General features: G+C 40.9%; 1 protein-coding gene and 1 pseudogene across 9 annotated transcripts in view; one reads left to right on the top strand and one right to left on the bottom strand.

Annotated features, from left to right (window-relative positions):
- Positions 1-25,213, top strand: part of LOC119518543 (zinc finger protein 1 homolog) — a 55,823-nt gene that overhangs the window by 11,615 nt on the left and 18,995 nt on the right. Inside the window, exon 2 of one of the 9 annotated variants that reach the window (XR_005213799.1) lies at positions 165-2,720. The exons of 5 other annotated variants lie outside the window; for them this stretch is intronic. The gene's annotated coding sequence lies outside the window, so the exon portion shown is untranslated. Of the gene's footprint in view, positions 1-164; positions 2,721-23,706; positions 23,763-23,950; positions 24,346-25,213 lie in introns of those variants that run through there. 3 more of the 9 variants (XM_037815757.1, XM_037815756.1, XM_037815758.1) reach the window with 3 other exon arrangements.
- LOC119518573 lies at positions 10,709-11,639 on the bottom strand (annotated as a pseudogene).

Raw genomic sequence — 25,213 nt, forward strand, 5'->3', positions numbered from 1 at the left:
AACAAGTGCATTACATTGCACGTGGCTTATGGGATCCTTTGCTAATGGATCAAACCCTCTGTGATGCCTGTGATCCTGGTACTGGCTGAGGCTCTGCAGGCAGGACAGGCCAGGCCTGCAATACAGGTCTCTTCCTGTCAAAACAAATTGCTCCCCCTTCCTAGATCGAAGGGGTCAATGCTACCAAGTGGCTGGTTGGTTTTCTTGAAGAAAAGCACCACCTGGGGACGCAGCAGTGGTCATGGTTGACAGTTTGGACATTTGGCAGATTGAGTGAACCAGTGCGATATTCTGCTGGATGTCGAGGCCAGTCCAGGTCTCTTCAGACTATATATTGACAGAGGAGAGGAGAGGTAAACAAGCCCAAGGGTAAATTCTATCATTTTCCATTCCAAATGAATGTGAACTGTTCTCCATTTTTTTCTGGTATGGACAGACAGGGACCCAGTTGACAAATCCATGGTGCATATCACGTACTGGGGGTCAGTTAATCTGCTCCAGTAAAGCTTCCCCATCTGGCCCAGCAGCTGCCCACAAGGCTCCACCTTCATTGGGCTGAGGTAGTGCACTGTCATCCTCCAGCATCTGTGGTTCATCAGGGCCTGGAGTGGTGAAGGAAACCCTGACTATGAGGACCACTATCTTATCCTTCTGGTTTTTAAGGGTGGCATCTCCTATGGTCGCCTGGCCTCTAGAGGAGAGCCATCGCTGAAATCGGCCATGCTGGGGCCCCTCTCACCAGAACATTCCTTATGGCCTGGGAGATGCAAGGTTCTTCAGCCCCTCCTGTGGACACAGTCATCCACTGGGTGTTCTGCCTGACCCAGTACATCCATTCTAGCGTGCCCCCTTCTCTGAGCCTTTTAAATCCCCTCTTCTACCATCCACCAAGGAATGCTGGCATTTCAACATCAATATGGACCATTGCTTTTTTTCCCATGTTTCAGGAGCTATCCTGGCACGTTTGCTCAATTCCCTGGGGACCTGGCTAGGGTGTTAAATCTTGTATTCCGGGAGAGGGCTCCCAAATCAGTAAATGCTCCTTCATTCCAATTTAGGTTCTGCCCTCCCCAATCTGGCTCTGTCACATCCAGTCCCAATCCCACCCCCCAGCCCCTGCCAGCACGTAGCAGCTGGTCCTGCAGCTCCTTTAGATATGGAGCTCCTCACACCCTAGTGAGCCAGAGTGGAGGCGGGGACAGATCCTGGGGGTGCATGAGCAAGTGGGGAGTGCTGCCCTCAGTGGGGAACAGCAGACAACTTCTGTGCACTTAGAGGGTCACTGGACTCGAGGTTCGAGAGCTGGGGATGCACCAACCCAGACGTCCCCCTTCCGTGTGTCAGCGCCCCAGGTCTTTACTAACCAGGGCCCTGACCTGACCCCACAGCCCTGTCTAGGGGGCGTTTGGCCTCTTTGGTGCTTGGCTGCTCTGGTGACCGAGCCTTGTCCTGTGCCCAGCTTCCTCAGCCGTGTGACTGCCGGAGATTGGGCCTTTCATGTGGTACCAAGGAGGTGCTCTGGCTCTCACGTTGAGCTTTCATTTGCCTATAATCACTCTCACCTGTTGCTTCTCTTTTTCCAAAGCCGTAACTGCTCAGCAGCATCCACCAGTTTCACATTCCTTGTACTTACTGTGTCCTGATGGCATTGTGTGTTCTCTTCCACTGGAACACCCTCCCAGTTCATCAGTGGTGGAGGTTTGAATGATGTCACTGCTACCCTGTGCCAGGGGCTGTCTGTGCTCCCCCTACCAACAGTGATGGGATCCTTGTTGCCAGCCGGATAGACAGCAATATAAAGTCTCATCTTCGCATCTTAGGACCAACTGTCACAGCCTGACATCCCCAGGAAGCAGACTGAGATGCAGATGAGCAGGCAGGAGCCTTATGAGGGCATGCTCCTGGGACCAACGCTGGGGAAGGGAAGGAATGGAACAGGGTCAGGCAGAGGGAGCAGCTGGACTGGGATGCAGTCACAGCAGAAACCTCAGCCAAGCCTCAGGCAGTTCTGAAGCAGCACTGGGCCTTCGGCCTCGTCCCAAGTGTGGGTGAAGGGACTGGGCCTTAGACAACCCCACATGATGGGATGTGGGCTGCCCCAGGAGGGGGAATGACCTTGTCCAGATTGTTCTTCTCAGCTGAGGCTCTTCTCAGAGACCCGACAGCACTCCCAGCAGCTGAGGGCATGAGCTCAGGTCCTGGCGCAGATCTGGACAGCTCAGTCCAGTGTCACTGCAGCGTGGCTTAGGTGCTCGTGGGAGCCGCTGAACATTCCCTTCTCAGTGCTTCAAATGCCTCAGTTTAGCGGGAAGCCGTGTCATCCGCTGAGAGGGAAGGTGCGGAGGACGCACAGGGCCTAACGTGGTCTAACTCAGAACAAGAACAGGAGCGCCTCTCCAGGGAGATGCAAACTGAGTTAGAATCCTGATTAAACTAAGTTAGAATCCTGATTCCACTTGGAACTTCTTGTTTAACTGGCCTCTACAGTGTAACTCCTAATTGGAAAACTTTTAAACTTTTAAGTATATATGGACAACTTGGGTATGAAAAACCACCTTTTCAGCTATAAAGTCTATGCAATTTAAGAACAGAGGAAGTGCAGATATCTGTTCGTGTCGTGTTAGAATGGCTGCCATTAAACAAACAGGAAACTACAAATGCTGGAGGGGATGTGGAGAAATTGGAACTCTTATTCATTGTTGGTGGGACTGTATAATGGTTCAGCCACTCTGGAAGTCAGTCTGGCAGTTCCTTAGAAAACTAGATATAAAGTTACCATTCGATCCAGCGATTGCACTTCTCGGTATATACCCAGAAGATCGGAAAGCAGTGACACGAACAGATATCTGCACGCCAATGTTCATAGCAGCATTATTCACAATTGCCAAGAGATGGAAACAACCCAAATGTCCTTCAACAGATGAGTGGATAAATAAAATGTGGTATATACACACGATGGAATACTACGCGGCAGTAAGAAGGAACGATCTCGTGAAACATATGACAACGTGGATGAACCTTGAAGACATAATGCTGAGCGAAATAAGCCAGGCACAAAAAGAGAAATATTATATGCTACCACTAATGTGAACTTTGAAAAATGTAAAACAAATGGTTTATAATGTAGAATGTAGGGGAACTAGCAGTAGAGAGCAATTAAGGAAGGGGGAACAATAATCCAAGAAGAACAGATAAGCTATTTAACATTCTGGGGATGCCCAGGAATGACTATGGTCTGTTAATTTCTGATGGATATAGTAGGAGCAAGTTCACAGAAATGTTGCTATATTATGTAACTTTCTTGGGGTAAAGTAGGAACATGTTGGAAGTTAAGCAGTTATCTTAGGTTAGTTGTCTTTTTCTTACTCCCTTGTTATGGTCTCTTTGAAATGTTCTTTTATTGTATGTTTGTTTTCTTTTTAACTTTTTTTTCATACACTTGATTTAAAAAAGAAGGGAAAGTTAAAAAAAACAAAAAAAACAAGGAAAAAAAAGATGTAGTGCCCCCTTGAGGAGCCTGTGGAGAATGCAGGGGTATTGGCCTACCCCACCTCCATGGTTGCTAACATGACCACAGACATAGGGGACTGGTGGTTTGATGGGTTGAGCCCTCTACCATAGGTTTTACCCTTGGGAAGACGGTTGCTGCAAAGGAGAGGCTAGGCCTCCCTATGGTTGTGCCTAAGAGCCTCCTCCCGAATGCCTCTTTGTTGCTCAGATGTGGCCCTCTCTCTCTGGCTAAGCCAACTTGAAAGATGAAATCACTGCCCTCCCCGCTACGTGGGATCAGACACCCAGGGGAGTGAATCTCCCCGGCAACGTGGAATATGACTCCCGGGGAGGAATGTAGACCTGGCATCGTGGGACAGAGAACATCTTCTTGACCAAAAGGGGGATGTGAAAGGAAACGAAATAAGCTTCAGTAGCAGAGAGATTCCAAAAGGAGCCGAGAGGTCACTCTGGTGGGCACTCTTACGCACACTTTAGACAACCCTTTTTAGGTTCTAAAGAATTGGGGTAGCTGGTGGTGGATACCTGAAACTATCAAACTACAACCCAGAACCCATGAATCTCGAAGACAGTTGTATAAAAATGTAGCTTATGAGGGGTGACAATGGAATTGGGAAAGCCATAAGGACCACACTCCACTTTGTCTAGTTTATGGATGGATGAGTAGAAAAATAGGGGAAGGAAACAGACAAAGGTACCCAGTGTTCTTTTTTACTTCAATTGCTCTTTTTCACTCTAATTATTATTCTTGTTATTTTTGTGTGTGTGCTAATGAAGGTGTCAGGGATTGATTTAGGTGATGAATGTACCACTATGTAATGGTACTGTGAACAATCGAAAGTACGATTTGTTTTGTATGACTGCGTGGTATGTGAATATATCTCAATAAAGTGAAGATAAAAAAAAAAAAGAACAGATGAAGTATTTCTGATGAAAATTTAGCATCTGATTTGGGATATACTGAAAGGGTAAAATACATACTGACTTAGTATTAGGAAAAGAATGTAAAGTATATCCTAACTAAAATATTGATTACATGTTGAAATGGTAATAGTTTGTATATATTCGGTTAAGTAACATAATTAAAATTGATTTACCAGTTTATTTTTACATTTTTAATCAGGCTAGTATAGAATTTGAAATTACATTTTTGGCATACATCTTTTTGGACAGCACTGGGCTTCTTTCTAAGAAGGAAAGGGGGCAAGGCACAGCCATGCTGTTTTCATACTGGCACCAGGTGGCAACCTCACCTCACGAGGGCAGCACTCAGCCTCCCTGGAGGCCATTTGGTGCAGTGATTGGCAGAAGAGTAACTCAAGTGAAAAAGGAACTCAACTAGGCTTGTGCTTGCTATGCCTGTTCTACATTAGTCACACCTGACACTGATTTACATGTGAAGGGTTGTAGATGAAATCATAAAGTGTGTGGCCTTTGCTCTCTGCTTAACCACAGTTCTCCCCCACTGTGCTGGGAGTTTCCTGCTTTAATTCTTGTTATTTCTTTTCTTCTTCTTGGTTTAGGATTAGTTTGCTGTTCATTTTCTAGCTTCTTCAGTTGCTCCATTAGTTCTTTGATTTTAGCTACTTTTTCCTTTTCAATGTATACATTTAGAACTATAAATTTCCCCCTTAATACTGCCTTTGCTGCATCCCATAGGTTTTGATATGTTGTGTTCTCATTTTCATTTGTCTCTATGTATTTAGCAATTTCTCTTGCTATTTCTTCTTTAACCCACTGATTGTTTAGAAGTGTGTTGTTTAACCTCCAGATATTTGTGAATTTTCTAAGTCTCTGATGGTTTTTGACTTCTACTTGTATTCTATTGTGATCTGAGAATGTGCTTTGAATAATTTCAATCTTTTAAAATTTATTGAGGCTTGTTTTATGTCCCAGCAGATGATCTATTCTGGAGAAAATTCCATGAGCACTAGAGAAGAATGTATATCCTGGTGATTTGGGATGTAATGTTCTACATATGTCTGTTAATTCAAATTCATTTATCAGATTGTTTAGGTTAATTTCCTTATTGGTCTTCTGTCTGGTTGATCTACCTGTAGGAGAGAGTGATGTATTGAAGTTTCTCACAATTATTGTGGAAACATCTATTGCTTCCTTCAGTTTTGCCAATGTTTGTCTCATGTATTTTGGGGCACCTTGATTCGGTGCATAGACATTTATGATTGTTATTTCTTCCTGTTGAATTGTCCCTTTTATTAGCATATAGTGACCTTCCTTATCTCATAAAATCCTTGCATTTAAAGTCTGTTTTATCTGAGATTAATATTGCTACTCCTGCTTTCTTTTGGCTGTAGCTCGCATGGAATATTTTTTTCCATTCTTTCACTTTCAATTTCTTTGTGTCCCTGTGTCTAAGATGAGTCTCTTGTAAGCAATATATTGATGGTTCATATTTTTTAATCCATTCTGCCATCTGTATCTTTTAATTGGGGAGTTTAATCCATCAGCCATCCTGTTTGGTTTACGTTTGTCAGATATATTTTTTCCCGCTCTCACTTTATTTCCTTTAATGTACCCTCACTAAATCTCTTTACTTCTGAACGTTTCTCCATACCTCTCTCTCCTTTCTTTGTTTTTCTACTGGTAGGGCTCCATTTAGTATCTCAAATAAGGCAGGTCTCTTGTTAGTAAATTCTCTCAGTATTTGTTTGTTTACAAAGATTTTAAGCTCTCCCTCAAATTTGAAGGAGAGCTTTGCTGGATAAAGAATTCTTGGTTGGCAATTTTTCTCTTTCAGAATTTTTTTTTTTTTTTTTTTTTTTTTTTTTAAGTATACTGGCATATAGTTTAATGCAACCACCAGTCTTCACAAAATAATTTTAATACTTTGTGCCTGGGCTAGAAGCATTTTGCACTGTGACAATTACTATACACACATAAGCATTTTATCCAAGTACAAGTGTTTGTTAAAAGAGTAAATTAAGCAATTGCCTATAGAAAGGTAAAGAGACACTACACTGTAGGTTATTTTGCTTCTTGAATCATTTTTGCTGCATAGTAAGTTGCAATTACATGTCAGTATCATGTTACTGATCTACAGAAAACACTTTGAAATGTGAGGTATGACAACTCCCTTTGAGAGGAAGCTAATATGTAAACCTGAATATTTTAGAGTGATTTTTCCTTTCTTTTTCTCTCTTTAGCTGCCATGGATGGGTAAGACAAAAGAATCCAGCATTTGGAGACCCTAGAAACTTATTTTTTCTAATCAATAAAAAAAATAAAGTCTTATAGTAATTATCAGATATTTCCTATCATTTCCTAATCAGAGCACTGATGAATGCACAAATATAAAGTAAATATTGAAGTAAAGCTAAATTTGTTGTGGAATTATGGATTACACCAGTTATTAAAGAAAAAATCCCCAGGTAACTGCTCATTTATTTTACATCAAGTTTAAGTCCTGATATATATACATCCCAACTTTATAAGTCAAGACTGTAGTTAAATACTTCCAATTCACTTGAATTACGATGGTAATAAGACAATTAGAAACCTTGTATTTTCTTAAAAGGGACATGCTAAAACGTTTTTTTTTTTTTTGACATTACTTCTAAACTCAGATGAAGCAGAAACATCCCTCCCCTCTCCCTGCAACTAATATTTAGCTCAAAAAGTTAAGTAGTTGAGTTGGTATAGCAAAAGCGATCACTTTAACATTTCCACCAGAGTAGATACCAATGAACAAAGGCAACTGTTGTTTAAACATCTAATATATTAAAAACTAACGTGAACCAACTGACTGAGATTAAAAGGTACATGTGCTGCCATTCCAATTTGAATATTTTCAATAAATTATTTCCTACTTTCAAAAATAGTCATTAATAATGCAGTTTTCCTATGGTTTGACACAATTTCACTTTAAGTTCTGTGCCCAGATTACATATTTAACTGTAAGATTGGGTACTATGTTATACATATATTACTCAAATACTCTAGGAAATAAATCATGATTGGCTAAATTTATCTTAGTTAACTATCACAAAAAATCAGTGAAAATAAAGAAATCACAGAAATGGAACCAAGGGAAGTAAGGATAGGATGAGCTACCAGAAGAACTAGTTGGGGGAAGGTGGAACTAGTTAGGGGAAAGTGGATCCAAGAAAAAACAAACTTGCAATGTTCCTATGAAAGAAAGAAAAAATGCATGTTTTGTCCACATTAATATTGTACCAAAGATGATGGCAGTCCTTTTTCTAGTGTCTGTGAGAGACTGTCTTTCATATACAGTGCTGGGCAGGCACTTCAGTGACAACATAAAAATTACAGTGGTTAGAAAAAGTGGAAAATTACCAGTTATAAATTAATGTCAATAACCAAACCTGTATTTTTGGCCGGATTACTAGAGAGGATATGGATATTTAAGAAGCTAATAAAAAAACTCTTACTGCCTCATTTTTTTTTTTTTAATCATCATTTTATTGAGATATATTCACATACCACGCAGTCATACAAAACAAATTGTACTTTCGATTGTTTACAGTACCATTACATAGTTGTACATTCATCACCTAAATCAATCCCTGACACCTTCATTAGCACACACACAAAAATAACAAGAATAATAATTAGAGTGAAAAAGAGCAATTGAAGTAAAAAAGAACACTAGGTACCTTTGTCTGTTTGTTTGCTTCCCCTACTTTTCTACACATCCATCCATAAACTAGACAAAGTGGAGTTTGGTCCTTATGGCATTCCCAATCCCACTGTCACCCCTCATAAGCTACATTTTTATACAACTGTCTTTGAGATTCATGGGTTCTGGGTTGTAGTTTAATAGTTTCAGGTATCCACCACCAGCTACCCCAATTCTTTAGAACCTAAAAAGGGTTGTCTAAAGTGTGCGTAAGAGTGCCCACCAGAGTGATCTCTCGGCTCGTTTTGGAATCTCTCTGCCACTGAAGCTTATTTCATTTCCTTTCACATCCCCCTTTTGGTCAAGAAGATGTTCTCCATCCCACGATGCCGGGTCTACATTCCTCCCCGGGAGTCATATTCCCCGTTGCCAGGGAGATTCACTTCCCTGGGTGTCTGATCCCACGTAGGGGGGAGGGCAGTGATTTCACCTTTCAAGTTGGCTTAGCCAGAGAGAGAGGGCCACATCTGAGCAACAAAGAGGCATTCAGGAGGAGACTCTTAGGCACAAATACAGGGAGGCCTAGCCTCTCCTTTACTGCCTCATTTTTAAAACCTAAATTTACGATGAAGATTCTTTGCAGAATGAAGCATCAGAGATTATTAAATTGGAAGAGAGATCTTTGCTGACCTGTCCAATAAGTGATCTATATATCAGAAAGCATGTTATCTGGCACTTTGCTAACTGGAATTTCTGAACATCCAACGCAAATCTTGACTCCACTAGACCACCACACCAAATGACCTAATCACACAACAGAATACTTGACCCCAATGGGATTACTGCTGTGCTGTTTTCAGGATGGTAAAATGGGAGAAGGGAAAGGAAATCAGAAGACTATCACCGGGTCAACAGGAATTAACTCTTAATTTCTTAATTAACAAAGCATTTTAATCCATTTCCACTCCTCTGTGCTGGATAAAATAGCTTTTACTGTATTATCACATCATAGGAAAGCAAAGCAAGTAACTTGGTGTAGTAGGTTACCTTGCATAATACCTCTTGGTACCAAGGGAGTGTATAGAAATCATTCCCATCAGTAAAGCACCTCAAAGGAGGACTGAGAAAAGTGAAATACAAAGGAGTTTTGTTTGTGCTACCCTTCGGTCATCAACTATAAAAAGCGAAAAACACTCCTCTCCTCCCTCCGGTCACATACTTAAAATCATAAATGTTTTTCTTAAAACAATTTTTATACATATAAATAAAAACACAGAGAACCAAGGATTCATAAAGTGACTCTGCTAATGCAAATTATAGGGGAAATTTAGATTAACTCAATTTAAAGAACTTACTTAAAAGCTTATTTAAAACAATAAGTTCTCCCACAAATCACTTTCCCCAATAAATGCATTTTCAGAGAAAAGCTTCTATTAGTGCTGGAACGATCTCACAGAATCGTTAAGATAACATAAAATGAACATGTTCCATATAATTTACCAAGGTCTCTTCAAACCTTAATATTTTTTATTTAAACTAATTTATGGTTTAAAAAACAAAGAAATTACAGAAAACATTAATCTTACTTTTCATTGTTCTATATATTAATTTTAGAGGTCATGAGGATTTATCTTTTTATTTTTAAAATGATGCAAGGCACTTTTCTTTTTTTGGGTTTCACATAGGGGAAAAAAAACCAATAGTGCTACATTGGTTTATTCTATTTAGAACCATTTTGGAGAAAACAAAAAACAGGTTCTCGAAAGAACCCATAACTAATGCAAAAAAGGGAAGGCACGTGAAACTTCTTTAACACTATCCTTTTGGGGGGAGAATCTGATACTATAATGTAAAACATCTTTCGTTCATTAAACTTTTTTTAATGGAATAAACAAATTCGGAACATAACAGGAAAGGAAGCAATAACTGGATCACGTTAAAGTAAGGAAAACTGGCTAATGATATGATTTAAAGACTATTAATGAAGGACAAAGAAGAGCTTAGAAAAATAAAAGGACAATTAAAGTATTGGACTATACTAAAAAAGAGAAACATGGCATATTCCTGCACTTTGTTAATGTTTCTGTAAGAGGCTCCATCATAAAACTGAACTGTAAAATTATTTTTAAAATGTTTTATATATATATATATATATATATATATATATATATATATACATATATATAACACAAAATGAATTTTTAGCAAACTTAGGAAACTCTTTTGTTATAAATTACCCAAAATTTATAAACAAATCCCCCCTTACTTACATTTTGTTTAAAGTAATAACTTTCTATCATACAAATAAATTTCAAGTATGAAAAGTGCATTACTGCAATACCTCTTTGCAAGTCCAAAATTCCTGGTTTATAATAAAACTGTAAAGTGAAAAATTAAAAAAAAAAAACCAAAAAGGAGTAAAACCATTAGTGCCATCTATTGCAGAAGTCCAACATCTTAAAATGTTGCTCAACAAGTTTCAGAGAAACATTTAATAGAAAAGAAACTACTTTTTTAAAATACCATTTTACATTATTATTGTCTCTAGTATTTTCTCCTTCCCAAATAGAAATTCACATCTTCTATAATGCTGCTCTTGAGTCAGTGATGCTGAGCAGTCGCCACTTGCATGTTTCCAAAATCATCATCATCTTCATGTGTTCTTTTCAAACTGCCCATGTACCAGAGTGGACAGATAATGAACTTTCTATCTGTAGTGGTGACATCATCTGTATTGTTAATTTTGCTAGGTAGATGGCTTCATGTTCCTGAAGTTGATGGGCAAATCCCGCATTAGGATTAATACAAAATCTTCCTTGAACATAAGCAAATGCATCTTTGTACTTCGTTCCGAATGTTTCCATAATCTATGCGACAACAAAGGCAGCACTCCTAGAGATCCCTGCATTTCCATGGACAAGAACTTTTCCTCCAGTTTGTAAGCTCCCATCAATAAATTCTTTAGTCATGGGGAAAAAACGTATTACATTTTCAACTGGATTATCTGCAATATCCAAGACTAAATAACTAAATAACTGCTGAAAGTTTGGCTTAATAAAGTTTGCTTCAATATTTTGTCTTATGCATATTATATGGGTTATTCCATGTTTCTGTAGTATAGGTAGCTTGCTTTTCACAGCAGAAGAATATGGGCCTAAAAACAATCCAGGTAAAATTTCCTGCATGTCTCATCTCATAGGACAGGTCCATTCCTCAGCATCTTCTTAGCACTATGGGAGGGTGGGGAACTCCAGCTTCACATCCTCCATGGTCCTGGCCCATGGGCTTGTGGGTGGGGTGGGGGAGTGAGTTACCCGGCCGGCCAACCCTCAGAGCTGGCAGTGGCGGCACAAGGGAAAACCGGTGGACTGGAGGACTGGCGGGCGGGCAGCGGGCTTACAATGAACACATGCAATCTAAAGGATCCCAGTGGCAGTGACAGCAAGGAAGAGGAGGGTTGGATGGCTCATACCCAGCCGCCATGCTGCCACCATCTCCCTCCCCCAGTGCTTCTGCACCCTCAGCTTCAGAATTTCAAATATGTCATACCACTGCCTTCTCTCCTCCATGATAGCTGCTGAGTAGTCAGTGCTTAGTCTTATGTTTCCCTTGTATGTGGTGAATTGCTTCTCTCTTGCTGCTTTCAGAACTTGCTCCTTTTCTTCAGCATTTGACAATCTGATCAGAGTATGTCTCAGAGTGGGTTTATTTGGATTTATTCTGTTTGGAGTTCATTGGGCATCTATGATTTGTGTATTTATGTTGTTTAGAAGGGTTGGGAAGTTTTCTCCAACAATTTCTTTGAATACTCTTCCTAGACCTCTACCTTTCCTTCTCTTCCCCTTCTGGAACACCAATGATGCTTATATTTGTGCATTTATGTTGTCCATCATATCCCTGAGATCCATTTTGATTTTTCAATCTTTTCTCCATTCTTTCTTTTGTACTTTCACTTTCCATTCTGCACTCTTCCAGTTCACTTATTCTTTCCTCAGCTTCCTCTAATCTAGTACTGTGTGTATCCAGAATCTTTTGAATTTTATCACAGATTCTTTTATTTCCGTAAGATCATCTATTTTTTAATTTACTCGTGCAAATTCTTCTTTATGCTCTTCTGGGGACTTCTTCATGTTCTTTGTATCCTGTGCCATGATGTTTGTGATTACTTGTTTGATTAATTGCTCCAAGTACTGTGTCTCCTCTGATTTTTTGATTTGGATGTTTAGGTTTGGGTTATCCATGTCTTCTGCTTTCTTCATATGCTTTAAATTTTTCTGTTGTTTTTGGCCTCTTGGCATTTGCTTATCATGATAGGGTTCTTGTAGGATATGCAGACTTATTTGAACAATTGTCTATAATTTGTCAGAGCTACATCTTGGTGGGGTGCACTTTCTCTGACTTACCAGCAGATGGTGCACCCAAGCCACCTATTACCTTCAAGCCAGTTCTCCCCAACTTCATCTGTGTGGCGAGTGGGGATCCGAATCTTGTGGGGGTCTAATTAGTGCACCAAATTTCTGTGTGTAGTTGATACAGCCAGCCCTGAAGATGGGGGTGTGCCCTGTGCAGTTAGGGAGCGAAGGCAGCTTTAAGACTCAAATCTCCCAGCTGTTCCTGGAGACTTAAAGCTGTTGCACAAATCCAACCCTTCGGCTCAGACTCCCCACAGTCTCTCTCTGCTGTGGGCCCACAAGTCCCTGAGATTGGTGTAGGGCCCTTGGGACTTCTGAGCAGGACCTTGCCCCCAAGCCATGCCCTCCAAGGAGGGAAGACTGCACAAAATCACAGGCAAGTGAAATCCCCTAGGGAAGCTCTGGGCTGTGGTGCCATGTAGGGGCACTCCCAGCGCACTGAGAAGATGGCTGTACAGGGTATGGTAATTTCCCCCTTCTGCAGATGTCTGCCTTCCTAGCTCCGGGACAATTAGCTGCAGGTGTGTGAAAGGCTATCGTCCACACCAGCCGCTTTTGGGGTTTTTAAACTAATCTGTCTCCAAATACCAACCCCTGGTTTCTCCCGACCGTGGCATGGCTGCTGTTTCACCAGCAGCCTGACTTGTTTCAGAACACAGACTCTTGGTTTCACCAAGTGCACAGTTCCTGTGGATTTAGCAGACCTTGTCCAGCCAGTGCAGTGCTGAAACTGGTATTCTGCAGCACTTTCTGTCTTTTATCTAGTGTTTTTCATGAAGAAAAACACTAGATAAAAGATAACTTCATGAAGAAGTATTTTGTTTTGTCTCTCCTAATCCATCATCTTGGATGCTCGATTACTAACTCTTTATATTACTTTGTGGGCTGTTTGACAGCATTAATCAGTCAGCCACGGTAAAGAAAAGTACTTGCCACATCTTCACAGCCAACCAGCCCGAGTCCTCTTGGAGACATCCCACACACCCAGACAGCAGCTCCAGGAATACCAGCTCCAGGAACACCAGCCGTTGGGAGTTTCCTTAAGATTGGACTTTTAATAATATTTCTAATGGTTTACTCTATGTTCTACTCCTCTGCCCCAACCCTTTTCTTTCATTTTAATTTTCTTCCCTTGTTCATTCTTCACATCAAGTTCAGCTTTTTGGACTCTTTTCATGTCCTCAGAATTATGTATGCCCCTTAATTTCAACATATTATGACCCACCATCAGAAGAGCATTCTTTTCCAGGAGGCAAGAGAGATATGAGGAAAAACACTAAAAGAGAAATGCAGAAGGGAACCCAGTTCCATTCCTACCAGGATGCCAGGTTAGTATGGACTGCTGGTTGCCCCTCTAAGACCAGCCTTGGTGGAACTTTAGATGGAAGAATGGAGATGGGGAAAAAACAGAGAAAGCCCTGGGAGAGGAAGGGAGTGTATGGTTGTCACTAGAGCCAAGGGCAGGAGGCTGTTGGCCTGGCTATGGGAGGATGAAATGGGAGATGAACAGTGAGAATTCTGCTGATGCTTCCCCCACAACTCCATAGCTTTGGGGCAGTCAATGCCTATCCCAGGCCCTGTGGGCCAGTACAGGTGTCCTCAGGTAAAAATAGGAAGCTCAGAAGCTCTGAGTACAGGAGGACCCATGGAGACAGGAAGACCACCCTCACAGCCCCATCCCACCTTTCCTAAACTTCTACCCACCCCCCATCTGCTTCTCCCCAAGGAACGAACCTGAAACCCAAACCAGAGCAGTTTCTTGGTGGGATGAGGAGTGATCACCAGTGGTTTTCTGGGGCTTTCCAAATTTGGGCTCCTCCACCACTTCTGACTCTTTGAGCTCAAGGAACTGATACTCACTAGGAACTTCTGACCCCTCTCCATGCACACTGCAGGACACAGTACTCAATGCTGCAACAGGAGTGTGTCTCATTGGCCAAAATAACAGGTTATCTGAGGAGCTCAGCTACTTCAAAAGAAAACCCACAAACAGGGACTATAGATTCCACTGGAAATAGAAATACTGGGAAACAAATGGACCAAGAATTTAAAGTCTCCATAATAAACCATATTAAACCAAATAAGACATCAAAGAACAAGAAACCATAAAAAGAAGAATGAAGTGGAAATGATAGGCCTGACAAATATAGGGATGAAAGTCAAAAGCATTACAGGAGAGACAGAGTATAATTGATACAGTTGAAGACTGGAAGGTCAGATTCACCCAACTTCAGCAGGTGATGACATTGCTGATGGTGAGCAGGTTGAACTTGGGGTTCTTGAAAACCTGTGGGTGAGGGCCAGATGATGAGGTGAGGCTGGGGGATGGGCTGCAGATGTCAGAGAGACAACTCCTCCTGGAGGCCCATTAGGGGGAACAGACCCACAAGAAGCCAGAATGAAGATTCAGAGGCCGCTGCCCCTCACCCCACCCCCTTCCCCTCCCAGCACTTGTCCCTCAAGGGGCCAAGGGTTCTTGTCCTTCCAGCCCCCAGCCCCTTGGCTGAGTCCCCTCAATCAGTCCAGCAAGGCCTATGTGTACCTTTGCAATCTTCAGCACCTGGATGTCCTCGGCATCTGAGTCCTGGTCAAATGCACTGGCCACAACCACGTGGGAGGTTTTAGGGTTAGGAACATGCCCTCCTCCACCTTCCCCAATGGAGCTGGAAGCAGAAGCCCTGAGCCTGCCAGGGCCCTCACCTGACCCCACAATGGGCAGCAGTGACCATCCAGTCCTCGGTGATGAGGGAGCCCCTGTAGAAGTGGAAGCCGGTGCTGTCCTATGAGGGAGAAAGGGAGGCTCAGCACTCACTGGAGGATCAACAACACCAACCAGGGTAGCATCTGCCAGCCTGGCCAACGCCCCAGTATTCCCCATCCCCAAATATGCAGAGAGCTCCCTCACTTGCGAGGACACCTGTCAGGGCCAGGAGCCAGGGACAGTGTCCTCCCATTGATTGGGCTGGATGGGGGGGGGGACCCCGCAGACTGGGAGAAGGTGGAAGAGCAGAGCCAAAAGTTAACTGGGACTTCACTCGTCCACTTGCAAAACTCCTGGGCTCTGCCTCCAAAACCATTCAGGGGAGCCCAGGAACCCCTGCATCACTCCCACTTCCTCCAGCAACTTCCCCTGGATCCCGACATCCTGGCTTTTTGTATCACATGAATCATATGTTAACACCCACCAGAGAGCATCCACCATGGAAGACACGAAACAACCAAGTTGACACTGTGATTCAACCAGTTGTCACTGGCCAAGCTCTGTCAATGTCCAACCCAGTGCTGGCACAATGGTAGAAAGGATGGAGGCCAATAATGGGCCCACCAGCATGGGTGCTGGGGCTGATCAAGCTACTGCCACTGCTGAATTCCCAACCTGCTTCAGCTGGGCCCCCCATATGAGCTGAATAGTAAATTAGATTCCTTAAGGAGACCAATCAGCCACTTGGTGACAAGGTGATCACATTGGAACCAGTACATTCTAGAAAGGGAGCAATTTATCTTGATTGCAATCAACCCATATTATTGGTATGGGTTTGACTGTTCTGACTGCATGGCCTCAGACAGCACCACTTTCTGAGGTATCGTAGAGTGTTTGATACACCATGTCACATAACATCACCTTGGACTAAGGGGCCTACTTTTTAGCCCTAATCAACAGCAGTCCCGAACAAAATCCCAGCTGCCTTTTTTGAACAAATTGACAAGGTGATCCTAAAATTCATAGAAAAGTGCAAGGGCTCCAGAATAGTTAAATAATGTTGAAGAAAAAAAAAAAAAACTTGGAGGACTCACACTTTTCAATTTCAAAACTTACAACAAAACTACAGTAATCACAACGGTGTAGTAAAGGAATAAGGATGAACATATAGATCACTGGAATAGAATAGAGTCCAGAAAAAAACACATTCATGGTCAGTTGATTTTGCAACAACGAAGCCAAGACAAAATGGGAGAAAGCACAGTTTTTTCAACCAATAGTGCTGGGACAACTGGATGTCCACATGCAAAACAAGGAAGTTGGACCCCTACCTCACACCATATACAAAATTTACCTCGAAACAGATCAAAGACTTGAATGTAAGAACTAAAACTATAAAACTCTTAGAAGAAAACAGGCATAAATCTTAGACCTTGGATTTGGCAATGGCTTAGATATGACACTAAGGCACAGGCAACAACAATAATAACAAATAAAGTGGAGTTCATTAAAATTAAAACTTAAATGAAGTATTGATACCTGTTAAAAGAATGAACTTGAAAACATTACACTATGTGAAAGAAGCCAGATGCAAAAGATCACATATCGTATGATTCTGTTTACATGAAATGCACATAACAGACAAAATCATAAGAACAGAAAATACAGTAGTGGTTGTCAGGGTTGGGGGGAGGGGAAATGGGGAGAGACTGCTAATGAGTACAGGGTTTCTTTTCTGGATGATGAAAATGTTCTGGAATTAGGTTGATGGGAAATACTAAAACCCACTGAATTGCATACTTTAAAATGATGAATTTTAGGGAATTTTAATTATATCTCAATTTTTTTTTAAATTCAGTTTTATTGAAATATATTCACATACCATACAATTATCCATGGTATACAATCAACTGTTCACAGTATGATCATATAGTTTTGCATTCATCACCACAATCTATTTCTGAACATTTTTCTTACATCAGAAAGAATCAGAATAAGAATAAAAAATAGAAGTAAAAAAAGAACACCCAAACCATCCCCCATCCCACCTTATTTGTCATTTAGTTTTTGTCTCCATTTTTCTACTCATCCATCCATACACTAGATAAAAGGAGTGTGATCCACAAGCTTTTCACAATCACACTGTCACCCCTTGTAATCTACATTATTATACAGTCATCTTCAGGAGTCCAGACTACTGGGTTGGAGTTTGGTAGTTTCAGGTATTTACTTCTAGCTATTTCAATACATTAAAACCTAAGAGGCGTGTGCTGGTTTGAATGTATTGTGTCCCCCAAATGCCATTATCTTTGTGGTCTTGTGGGACAGACGTTTTGGTGCTGGTTAGATTTGTTTGGAATGTGCCCCACCCAGCTGTGGGTGGTGACTTTGATGGGATACTCCCATGGAGGTGTGATCCCACCCATTCAGGGTGGGCCTTGATCAGTGGCGCCATATAAAATATGCTGACTCAAGATACTGAACGGAGTACAGCTGTGAGTGACCTTTTGAAGAAGAGCAAGCTTGCTAGAGAGGAATGTCCTGGGAGAAAGCCATTTTGAAACCAGAACTTTGGAGCAGACGCCAGCCACATGCCTTCCCAGCTAACAGAGGTTTTCCAGATGCCATTTGCCATCCTCCAGTGAAGGTACCCGATTGCTGATGTGTTACCTTGGACATTTTGTGGCCTTAAGACTGTAACTGTGTAGTGAAATAAACCCCCGTTTTATAAAAGCCTATCCATCTCTGGTGTTTTGCATTCTGCAGCATTAGCAAACTAGAACAAGGCGTTATCTATATAGTGCATAAGAATGTCCAACAGAGTGACCTCTCGACTCCATTTCAAATCTCTCAGCCACTGAAACTATTTCGTCTCATTTTGCATCCCCCTTTTGGTCAAGAAGATATTCTCAATCCCACAATGCCGGGTCCAGATTCATCCCCGGGAGTCATATCCTGCGTTGCCAGGGAGATTTACATCCTTGGGAGTCGGGTCCCACGTAGGGGGGAGGGCAGTGAGTTCACCTGCTGAGGTGGCTCAGTTAGAGAGAGAGAGGGCCACATCTGAGCAACAAAGAGGTACTTGGGGGAGACTCTTAGGCACAATTATATGCAAGTTTAGCCTCTCCTTTGCAGTAACGAGCTTCATAAGGGCAAGTCCCATGATAAAGGGCTCAGCACATCAAACCGCCAGTCCCCATGTTTGTGACAACATCAACACCAGTCCAGGTGAGGAAGTCCAACTATTTCAGTGTTTTTTAAAAGTGTATAAAAGGGACCCTGACACATGCAAAAAATGTTTGAGAACCAGTGTTCTAGGTAAAACTTTTAAATTCCTATGCTTTTATATTGCCATCAACATAAGACTTGAGGTAAAATCACTGTAAGAGGTAGCCAGGAAGAATGCATGAAACATTTTGCGTGTTGTACACATACTAAATGAAAGTTCACACCATAGTTGATTAACAAAGATTGTAAGAAAAAGACAACATAATATATAAGAATAGCATATAAGCATGGAGACATATAAAAAGCAATATTTAATGAATATATTGCTGGAGAATTATTTTTCCTTAGACATTATTTAATCCTTTTAAATTTTATTATTTTCAAACTATTCCAGTATTTATCATTTTCTTTTCCTTTGTTTCTAAACAAACAATCAGGTATAAAAGGAATCAAAGCACCATGACAAAAACCATGAGAAACAATGATGGAAATACACATAACTGGCATCCAAATATCAGACAATGACTTTGAAATAACTATGATTAATATGCTCAAGTATTAAAATACAAGAAGGAGAACTGGAAAGTATAGGGAAAGGACAAAATGGGAATTCAAGAAATTACAAATATGACAGAAATTAAGTCAATGGATGTGTTGAATAGTAAATTAGATTTTGGTGAAGGGACAATCTGGAAAAGAAGTATAAAGAAAATATCTAAAATGAAGCATGAACAGACAAAAGGAAAGAAATAAAAAGAGAGAATAAGAAACATAGAATAGGTTAAAACAGGGACTAATATACATGTATTGGGATCCCAGACGGAGAGGACAGGAAGAGACAGAAATAATAACTGAAGAGAAAAGGGCTGGGAATTTTTCAAAACTCTTAAAAAACATCAAGCAATTCAGAATCCATCAAACACCCCAAGCGGGCCTGAAAAAAAATCCAAGTGGATACATGATAGTAAAGCTGTTTAACAGCAGAGACAAAGAGAACAGTTAAAAGTAGCCAGAGAAGAAGAGACTGATTACCTTCAAAAGCTAAGATGAGTTCTCAACAGAAATTATGGAACCAGAAGAAAACAAGAATATTTTCATAGTGCTACTAGAAAATAATGGCCAATTTAGGATTCTATACCAGTGACATTTAGTTCCCTTTATTCCTATAGGAAAAGTAATATAAAATAATGTGGTTTCAAATTTTGTGGGGTCTTCAGAAACTCAGTCCACACTAAGAACTCTGTTCCTATGCATGAGGACGTAGGGAATTTTTGTTGAGGCCTTCTTTCTTTATATTTTAGTGTAGTCTTCTGGAAATATGCATAATTTTTATGAAGATGGGATCACACCCTACATATTTTTATGTAATATGCATTTTCCCATTTCTCAAGGTATTGGACAGCTCTTCCTATGTAGTTACTATACAATTTCATTTTCAATACCTCCCCCAAATCAACCCAAATCATCATGCTTTATTTTACTTATATTTACTTACATTTTACTTATAGTTAGTGTAAGATTTTTAGGTTGCTTCCAAAGTTCTGCAAATATAAATTGCAATGTGAAGAACATCATGGTATATACATTTTTGCACAATACTAGAAGCTATGATAATTAAAAATTTTTAAATTTTGATATAGTTTTCTGAAAGATTTTATGTATTGCAGTCCCAGCCAGAATTGTATAAATAATATTTTCCCAAATCTATCCAACCCTGGATATTTTTATAATTTGAAATCTTGGCCAAATGTATAGTCCACGAATGATACTACTTGTTTTATAATATTGCTTTTCTTTCTAGTTAAAAATTCTTGAATAAATTTATTGTACTCTGTATTTCTTCTTTAATTGCCCATTCATTTCCTTAGGCTGTTTTTTGTGTTGAGGTGTTCATTTTAAAATCAACTTGTAAGAATAACTTATAAATTAAGACTATCCTTTGTCTTCCTTATATTTTCCCAGTTTACTTCCTTTTTACCTTTATTGTTATAGATTTTTTTTTATAAATGGAAGTTTTAATTTTCATATAATTGTATTTATCAATCATTTCCTTTATGATTTCTGCCTTTTGGTGTCCTAACTTCGCATCCAAAGATTATGAAAAACATGCACTTCTCATTTCTTTATATCTACTTAAATAGTTTTAAATTTTCAATATTGAATCAAGGTTATATTACGTTGTTCCAATGTGCAGTCTCAGGAACCTAACTCTTTTCCCTCCAGATTGTTAACAAGTTGCCCAACAGCAATCATGGAATACTCCAGACTTTCACCAGGGCTTTGAAATCAGAATCTAAATTAATAAATACATGAGTCTTTATTTGGTCTTTTCTAGAGCCAGTACCAAAAGTTTTAATTATTTTAGGTTTGTAATACATTTTTATAACTCATAGGTATTATTCTTTTTACAAAATGTCCTGGTTATTTAGTTTTACTTTCTGACAATCTATGAAATTACTTCATCAAAGAAAAAATAAAATAATCAGGGCAAACAATAAATAAAAATACTTTACCAAGATTTTGATTGGAATTGAATCAAACAATACTTAATTATCCCATTCGGGAAAGTGGGAATTTTTTGAAATGATGTTCAATATGTTGTATATCTTACTTCACATATTCCTGCATATTTCTTCCTTAGTTTATGCCCGGTTACTCATACTTTGTGTTATTCTTATAAATGGAAATTATTTTCTATGCTAATATTGTTAGCACACGGGACAAAAAAAAGTTTAAGAATAATACTTACTATATATTGCTTTAATTAAAAGCTAGTTACAAGATGGCGGCATAAAGAGGAGTGGAAGTTAGTTAGTCCCCCCAGAACAACTATTAAACAACCAGGAACAACTAGTAAATAATCTGCAAAAACTGTGGGGGGACAAACATGACCGTCCACTCGTCATACACCAACCTGAATTGGGAGGAATGCTCGAGATCACAGCATAAAATCTGTAAGTAAAAACTGTGGACCCGAGCCAGGAGACCCTCCTGCCACAGCCTGAACTGCAAAACCTTGCAGTGAATATACCTTAGCTGAGCGCCAACTGGGGTTTTAACTAACAAACATGGACTGCTCAATACAAGCTATGAATCCCCAACAAACAGACAGAGGCTTTTGGTGATGACTGACCTTGGAGAGCCAGAGGACCTCTCTGGGAACGAGGGGAAGCCCAGAGGACCCCGTGCTATCTCTGGCCAACAGGTGAAATGGGAGCCGCAGGCCAGCTCTGAAAGGGGGCTTTCTGTCCATTTCTCGGCTCAGTGGAGAAAGCCTCAGCCATTTTCAGTTCCCAGTGCTCTGACACAGACAAGGGTAGAGATAGCAGAGGCATAGAAAGTACTGAAATGCTAATGATCTCTCCCTACAGGGTGTATCTTCCCTAAGAGGAAGAAGGTGGGGCCAAGCTCTACTACTTGCCTTCCATTCAGAACCAGACCCCAGAACCTGGGGGAAAACAGCCATTGGCCACACCTCCTTACACGATTCTGGAGCTACAGGCTGATAGGCACCACCTGCTGGGCAGAAAAGCACAGTGACTTGAGGCCTCACAGGGTATATCAATATTCTAAGACTCACTCTCAGGGAGACATGATACTATTGCCTCTTTCTGAGACCTCAGCCCATTCTGATATGGGAAACCTGATTGGGATAACCAAGGAAACCAGGTGCCTAGACGGCAGAGAACTACAACCTACATTAAGAAAAATGAAGTTATGGCCCAGTCAAAGGAACAAACGTACACTTCAACTGAGATACAGGAACTTAAACAACTAATGCTAAATCAATTCAAAAAGTTTATGGAAGATACAGCAAAAGAGATGATGCTTATAATGCAAACACCGGGCATACATAAGGTAGAAATCGAAAGTTAAAAACAAACAAAAAATAACTGGCAGAATTTATGGAAATGAAAGGCACAACATAAGACATGAAAGACACAATGGAGACATACAACAGCAGATCTCAAGAGGCAGAAGAAAACACTCAGGAACTGGAGAACAAAACACCTGAAAGCCTACACACAAAAGAACAGATAGAGAAAAGAATGGAAAACTATGAGCAGCATCTCTAGGAACTGAATGACAAATGAAACGCAGGAATGTACATATCCTGGGTGTCCCAGAAGGAGAAGAGAAGGGAAAAGGGGCAGAAACAATAATAGAGGAAATAATGAAAATTTCCTATCTCTTATGAAAGACATAAAATTATGGATCCAAGAAGCACAGTGTAGCCCAAACAGAATAGATCTGAGTAGGCCTATGCCAAGACACTTAAAAGAAGCTTGATAAGACTGTGTGTGGATTTCTCAATAGAAACCATGGAGGCAAGAAGGAAGTGGGGTGATTATATTTAAGATACCGAAGGAGAAAAACCACCAACCTAGAATCCTGTATCTGACAAAAGTGTCCTTCAGATATGAGGGAGAGCTTAAAATATTCTCTGACAAACAGACAATGACAATTTGTGAACAAGATATCTGCTCTACAGGAAACACTAAAGGGAGCACTACAGACAGAAAGAAAAAGACAGGAGTGAGAGGTTTGGAACACAATTTTGGGAGATAGTAGCACAGCAATGTGGGTACACTGGACAAAGATGACTGTGAGCATGGTTGTTAAAGGAAGATTATGGCCATGTGGGACACCAGAAGGAAAGAGGAAAGATAAAGACTGGGACTGTATAACTCAATGAAATGTAGGGTGCTCCACGACTGTGATAAAAGGTACAAATGTTTTTACATGAGGTAGAACAAATGAATGTCAACATTGCAAAGTGTTAAAAATGGGGTGGGATTGGGGGGAAAATATAATCAATGCAAACTAGAGACTTATTTAAAAAAAAAAAAGCTACTTCCAACACCTGATACTCTTATGACCCAATTTTGCAAAAATATCAGAAAAGTGTGAATCTAATGTTACACGATTATCTACGGAAAAAGATTTACGAATGATAATTGCTGTCTTCTTTCTTTTTATACGTATTTTGAAAGGTAAATACAGTTTTCATGGATTATTTGCATAAACCTTACAAGTTAGGTTTTGGATTCAGAGGAGGCAGTAGAGGCTTGCAACTCATAACCTGATACGGAGGTTGGAGGGTGAGGGCGTCCTGTAAATGAAGGCGTAGACTTTCCGGTGAGTTCCTGAGGCACGGCCTCGGGGCCTTATGGGAAATGTAGTCCTTAAGTTCGACAACTCAGTCATCCCAGAACCCCGGGCAAGGCGCGAGACACCTGCGACTGCGCATGTGTAGCGCGGCAAGCGCCGTGACCAGGCCCGGAACTGAGCCGCGAGTAGAGGTGTGCTCCAGGTACTGGGGAGACTGCTAGGCGGCTCATAGGACTGGGGCCAAGGGGATGGGGACGGAGAAGTGGGATGGACTCGTGCCCTCGCGGGGTGGGAACCCAAAGTTCGGCGACTCGTAGGCAGCGGTGATCCTCGACGCGGCGTTGGGGGTCGCCGGGCGCTCTCTTCCGAGCGGGGAGGGCGGGGGTGGCCTGGCCGGACCTTCGGGGACTGGGACGGAGGCGGCGAAGGGAAGGTCTGTCGCTGGGACTTACCTTTCTTCGGTTGTCAGGAGCAGCGGCTCCAAGAGGCCGCGAGGGTCTGGGGCCGCGCGGGAGCGACTCCGGAAGCCCCTACGGGGCGCGCGTGACCGGGCCCGCCGGCGCGGGGCGGGCCCAGCGGGCGGCGGTGGGAGATTGACAGCCTCGCGCGTTCCCTGAGCGCGCTGTGTGCCCAGGGAATAAAAGCTGCGATCTCCCTGCAAAAGCGTTTTGACAGAGGTTTCGGCTACTCCAAATATTCCCTGTGAAATTTCTTATCATCTGCGTTTCAGAAAGGCGAAGGAGTTTATGCAAGATCACAGCCACCTGGCACTTTATGTTATGCGGGTGACAGATATTTTTCACTCATCTTTTGACTTTGCTCACTGGTAGTTTTTGCCATGCAGACGTTATTGCGCTGCCATAATGTTGTGTTAAATTAGGGGGAATGGATGCCCTTAAGATGTCTGCGCTTCCCACAGGCCTTCCCGTTTGCTCAAGTTTGTTCCTTGCCATCATTTTCTAAGTTTCTTCATAAAAGATTTTGCATTTTTAAGAACTTCTTCCTATCTAGTCTTTTGTTGCTGTCGGGGATAGAATGTTTTTTCCATTATTTTATTGGTTTACTCTTGTGTTTGTTGGTATTTCCCACTGTTCTTATTTTGTGTATTTGGTATTTCTCCCTTTGTTCCCTCTTGATTAGTTTTGCTGATGATTTTTCTATTTTTCTTTTCAAAGAAAACAATTTTAATGTCTGTAGGCTCTGTAGTGAGATCTCCTTTCATTCTTGATATTGCTCATATGTGTCTCTTCTCTCCTCTGCCCCCTTAGTCAGTCTGGCTGGAGGTTTATCATATTATTAATCTTTGCAAATAGCCATGTTTTCTTTCATAGTTATTTTTCTCTTGTTTTTCTGTTTTCAGTTTAATTGATTTCTGCTATTATTCTTATTTCCTTCCTTTTGCTCAGTTTTGGTTCAGTGGGATCCTTCTGGTTTTTTTTTTAATGCATTTTTTTATTGTGAACTTTAATATATATACATAACAGTGATAATTTTCAAAGTATGATTTATCAAGTAGATAAACAGCAAATTTCAGAGAACATTATGGGTTAAATTTCCAAATTTCAGTTATTTCCATTATTGTAAAATATAACATATATACAGAAAGGTGTTAACGTTTAATGTGAAGCTCAACAGGCATTTTTATAGGTTATT

The sequence above is a fragment of the Choloepus didactylus genome, chromosome 22 (genome assembly GCF_015220235.1).
Source record: "Choloepus didactylus isolate mChoDid1 chromosome 22, mChoDid1.pri, whole genome shotgun sequence".
Taxonomy (NCBI): Eukaryota; Metazoa; Chordata; class Mammalia; order Pilosa; family Megalonychidae; genus Choloepus; species Choloepus didactylus.